This window comes from Lepisosteus oculatus, chromosome 10 (assembly GCF_040954835.1).
Source record: "Lepisosteus oculatus isolate fLepOcu1 chromosome 10, fLepOcu1.hap2, whole genome shotgun sequence".
In the NCBI taxonomy this organism is placed as follows: Eukaryota; Metazoa; Chordata; class Actinopteri; order Semionotiformes; family Lepisosteidae; genus Lepisosteus; species Lepisosteus oculatus.
This window is the reverse complement of record NC_090705.1, coordinates 8,393,367-8,399,110: the sequence shown is the minus strand read 5'-3', so window position 1 is coordinate 8,399,110 and position 5,744 is coordinate 8,393,367. Positions and strand designations below refer to the sequence as shown.

The 5,744-nt window shown below is 38.6% G+C and overlaps 1 long non-coding RNA gene across 1 annotated transcript; it reads left to right on the top strand.

Annotated features, from left to right (window-relative positions):
* The first annotated feature begins 1,461 nt into the window (after nucleotides 1-1,461).
* On the top strand, nucleotides 1,462-5,530 carry LOC107078677 (uncharacterized). Its single transcript, XR_001479621.2, has 3 exons — nucleotides 1,462-1,659; nucleotides 4,529-4,626; nucleotides 5,200-5,530. It is a non-coding gene; the product is annotated as an uncharacterized lncRNA (long non-coding RNA).
* The last annotated feature ends 214 nt before the right edge of the window (nucleotides 5,531-5,744 follow it).

Sequence of the window (5,744 nt, the reverse complement as noted above, 5' to 3'; positions counted from 1 at the left end):
CTCAAGCTCCCTGGTTCTTCCTGGTTTTCTCCTTTGCTTTCTGGTGCCAAAACTATAACAGCCAGGATGACTCCTACAACTTAGGAAAATGGGGTAGACCCATCTGATGGACTATTGCTGCAATTCCAAATAATACTTATACATTTATTTATATATATATATCACTTTACTACACTGAGCTCACCCCAAATAATGTCTACTCTGTCCCACCCAGCAATGACTCAGGTCAGGCCACCGCAGTGAAATCTGCCCCATGTGACTGTCCTTCTGGATCTCTCAAGACCATGTGCACAGATGAGTTACTTCCTGCTGAGGCTCAGGATGGCTATCTGGTGGCTTGCTTTCATGCTAAATCGAGCCCCATTGCCATATTCTTAAATATAAGGATTAATCCCAGTTTGAAAACGCCAAACCAGATTTTTATCATAATATTACTCGAATTAAAGAAATTCTTTGCTAATGTGTATTACCGTGCTTACAATTCCTTAGGATTAAGCTCATGATCAAGCAATTGTTTTCTGCGGCACAATCAAAAATAAGCATGTAAACCCTGAAAAACTGATTAATGCAGATTAGCTGTAAAGAGTCTGAGAATATCTGAGATACTCTGCTTGTGCCCTTGACTAAAACTGATGTGATTTGTTGAGCATAATGTAATTATCATCATACAATAGTGAACAGCCTTGTTTTTTTGTCCCACTCCCCACCAGTTCCTATAGGCTGATTTCATCAGATCGTGATAAATAAAGAAATGAGATACCTGGCAGGGATATAAACCCTATGATCTTTCGTACACAGCTCGAGATTCTTGTAAAGAAAAAAAAAAGTGTGAGGGTCAGTTGCTATTGTGTTTGTGGCTGTGTTTTAGAATAAGAAAATACACATTTTCTCAAGGTGGAAAAGGTCACTACACGGATACGAAGAATTGTTTTCCTACAGCTTAGTTCTTCGGGGAAAGCAGTTTTGCTTATTTCCCTGTGCCTCGGCACTCCAGATATACACAGTCTGAAACCTATGTCAGCAATAGTTTAACGCCTGCGGACCACATTTACAGTCTTTGTCAGACTAGGGAAACTGGTTCAGCAGGGGTCAAAAGCATAAAAAGTGCCCGTGTCAAAAGCAGGAAATTTGACAGCTCGATAGTTGCTCCACGTTGAAAATCTACTTCCTTAAATTTCCTCAAAAGATATAAAATGGGCAGGGTCTGAGCTGCAGTTCAGTCTACAGTTAACCTCAGCAGAAGGACTGCGCTCCCTTTTATATGTGTGAGCCATTTGGGGTGGAGTTGAAACAAATGGCTTCAATTTGCAGGAAGATTATATATCAAACAAAGAAAGGGGTCACGTACGTCGCGTTTTCATCTCTGATTGTTACCACACACGTGCGTAGTGTTTAGATTATGACGAAAACAAAGACCTCTTGCTTTAAACTTGAACTTGATGGTTCTTTCATGCTGTTCAGGAGTGTGTGATGTGTTTTTTTGGGGATGGGAACGTAGATACATGTGACTTGAGCTGCGAGGTCACATACATGTCAGATATTGGCTTTTCCATCGTCGTCTCGTCGCCAGAAGCTGGAGCCTCACAAAGCGTCGGTCGCCAAAAGCTGCAGTCGGTGACGGCATCGCCACAGTTCTCAAAAAGGCATCACCGACATGAGGTCTACACGTCCGTGATACATCCAGAATAAAAAAGAGTAACTTATTTATTTTCGTTTTCTCGGTGACTCGAGTGACCTCTCACTGGAGTCACCCAGAAAATTAAAATAAGCAAAAATAATGTAATTTTAAAAAGAATCCAAATCACTCAAATTGCACAACTGTATATAGACTAAACAACGGGATCTGGAAGGCTAATTAATATGTCGATTTGGGACAAAAACTACACATCTGCTTTACTCATGGCCAAAGGGGTAAACCGCACTGACGGACCAGCGCGGGCTTTAGTTAGCAGATCTATTCGGTCGACTTTGGCAGGGATTAAACTACAATTAACTACAATTTATCTTTTCTTTCGTTACACAATACAGATCCATTAAGTTCTAAAGTCTCTAGTCTCTCACTGTATTTCTCCCCAGACGCTTCTCCACTTTCATTGTCCTAGTTTTGTCAGTAATGTCGTAAATTTTGATACAGCATGTTCTGCATTTCTATTTGTTTCTGGCCAACAGATCGACTACTTGATTTAGGTACAGTGCTGTATATAATTGTGTATTGTAATCGTTTATATTTTAGTCACTGAAACCTTTTATTCTTACATTCTTTACCTGCCCAGATCGCAGTTATTCGTTGGCCGGAGCAATTCAGAAGGCTGCGTTGTCTTACAGTGGTGTGAGATATATATTTTAGCAACCCTTTATAAAGTAGATAGTGCGAGATCTATGCAAGGCCCTCTGTAGAATCGGTTTTAAAATGAAGTTCTCTTACACAGCCCTGAAACGTTTGAATTCCCACAGACCATAAAAGCAGTTAACTGTTTAAAAAGCAGGGGACGCAATGCACGTAATTGATGTGCAGCACGTATCTGGCGTGAAAACGTTTTTCCCTGTAGGGTCGAAGCCTGTGTGTGTCTTATCGGGAAGGCAAATTGAAAAAATTGCAATATGTGTAAATAGGAAAATAGGAAGTTTCTGCTTTGATATCATAAGATCACTTGTCAAGGGCAATCAAACAGCATCCCTGATGAAAAGCGTCTGTTATGTTTTATATTAACATAGCGATGCTTAGTAAAGTAAAAATTACATCAGCGGGCTAAAAGAACTGCTGCCAACGTTTGTTCTTTAAAATAATACAAGGTTTTTTTATTACTATTATTAATTATTGTTAATAATAATATTGGTAGCAGACGGAATCTAGCGTTTCAATCTAAACTAAATCCTAACAGTGTGAAGATTGTGGAAAAGGCAATGCCTTTTCAGAAAATCTTCTATTTCATTTAGAGCACTAAACTGTAGAGTGCTGGTTCATATTACTAAGATAAAAACGATTTAAGTGCAGACCTATAATTTCATATATAGTAAAATTGTCCTTATAATCGACAATAGGGTCGGGAACGACTGGATATCTTTTCATTGATGTTTAATTTCGAAAACTTTTAATTGTGAATGACAGCTTTTTGATTGCATTGTGATTCACCAGGGCAGGCTGCTGGTATGTCATCATGAGCGCTGTTCCTCTGTAACCTATTTGTCTCAAGATTACGGTTTACGGTTTTGAAACAAGTTATTCGTTTGAGTGTTAAAAGTCTGACAGCTGGCGCAAAGTGGCTGTGGTTTATTGAGTGATACACCAACATTCTTTGCATACAAGAGACAATAAAGTTGTTCTAACGTTTCCGTCATAGTAGCAGAGAATAGGATTTTACATTGAAAACTGTATTTGTTTCTCGGGTTTGTTAAAAACTGAACATACATTGATAATAGCCCTATTGAAATGTTTTCGTTGATGGAAACGTGAATTTTCGTTATCGAACGGAGTTGTATTTTATTCTGCTATCCCCCGCGACTGTGAGAAACATTCTTAAGCTTTAAAATTACGTTTAATTAAAAAAACAGAAGCACGGGATAAAAGGGAACGGCTATCTGTTTTGTGTGTTTGCTTTAAATGATAATAATTTAAGAAACAATAAGAAAGAAAATGTTGTAAAGTCCGTCGTCCTAACTACACGAACTGAGTTTTCTCTCCAGTCTGTTTCAGTCTATTTCAGTTTTTATCTCAGGAGCTTTAATGAAAAATGTGTTTTTTTACACATGCGTAGGCTTCCGTTAAGATTTTACACTGAAGCTTTCTTTTTGGGCTCTGGAAAGACAAAAAAGTTAACAAGTAAATGTTTTAATATATTTCCCTTTTATTCTTTCATGTTTTAACAATAACAGCACCTACTACTACAATAGCTACTACGACTACTAATAAGAATACAAATAATAATATCTGCACTGCCTGGTGTGTTGTTTCACTCATAAATACGCTAACGTGTAATACTATAAATCTGACATAGTGTACTCTGCACATTTAATCGAAAACTACTAAGACTGTAGCCGTTTCTAGAAGAATTGGATAAAGGAGGTCACGACTCATTAAGGGTAGAATAATAAAACACCCTATTTGAATTAATAAGAAATTTGCATTGGGCAGGAGGACATTAGCAGTAAAATGCAGTATCTGTCAGTATGGTAATTATTAGTACCATTATTATTATAGGTATAGTCATTAACCCAGTACTCGTAATTGTCTTTGTTACAGTCTTCTACTCAGAAGCCGGGGACGTTAGTAGCTGAACTGCGCACGGGTGCTTTTACAGTCTTTGCTGTCTTCCTTCAGCGCAGCCTAATGCCAAGACAGTCTCAGTGCTTTCTGATTAATACCAGACTTATCGCACAGGTGCATTTCGTACATGCTAGAACGTGGGTGATTTTATTTCTTGTAAATATCTTATAGTCGACCTTTTTCGTAGGTATTTATCCTTCACGCAGTCCAAATGAACGTGTCTTTTTTTGAAGTGCGCCGTTTTTTCGTTTCTTGCGGCGACAGGCAAGGAGACGCAAGCGCTTCTCCAGTGACGGCAGGGGCGACGTGTCAGTCACATTTAACAGCGCGTTTTATTCCTTGGACAGTAAACAGATCACAAGGTGAGTTTATGACGTGTGCCCGTTTTATCGCTCACGCAAACAGCAGGCATGCATACCCCACTCTTGAAAGCTCCGGCGTGGAGCTCAAATTGCGCTTTTCAGGGCTACAGTACCCGCGACTCTTTAAAGGAAACACACTCGTGGAAGTAACTCCTAACTCGCACTTGCTTACCAATAAACACGAATTAAAAAAAATTACAATCTTTAACGGTGCAACATTTACTAGTCATTTGCTTTGATATATAGATATGATAAAATATATTTATAATATTTAGGCCCCTGTTGCACATTTTAGAAATGATAGTAGGTTGAATCATACAATGCTTAGATATAAAAAATACTCTTATTATTAATACTGATTCAACACAAACAGGGAAAAGAAGTTTCACTTCAAAATAGATTTTATTATAACAGGACTTTGGGTTAAATAGCGCTGCTTGTTGTGTTACGTTCCAAGACCATTTAAGAAAGATTCCATTTAAAACATGGCGCACAAGAAAATACTTTTAAATATTCTTGTCAGCCCCTGTCTCACACATTACTCGGTTTTATCAGAATGGTGCTTTCTTTCAGATGCCCAGCTACATGAAATCCCTCGAGCGCCTGTACCCTTTGAGAATAAAACCCCAGTCCATCTTCCGAACAGGAGCTTTTATTCCACACAACAGAAAAGCAGCAGGTTAACGTCCCGGCTCTCTCCGGCCCTGAGGTGGACCAGAACAAGGAGAGCTTTAGTGAGAGGATTAGGGAGAGCGAGTGCGGACAGCACGGACCTGGAGAAACCCCAAGCAAAAAAAAGGGACGATTTCGACTCTCATGTTTCGCGAAGCAGCTGTTTCGTTTATTACATATTTCTTTCTAATAGTTGGCCTTATTTGAGAAATAAAACGTGAAAGTGCACATAATAAAATGTTTTTTTTTTGTGTAATATCTACTGCCTCAATCCACCCATACGTGGCTCAGTTGTAGGTCATTAATTTACTGAAACATAAATGTAATTTCAATATATTGTTTTTTTAATGTATTTTCGATGCTTTTACTGTAATTGATTAGGGTTATTAGTCCCGTTTTAACAATATGAATGGTTCTGCTAGAGAACACATGGCGGCCTTCAATCA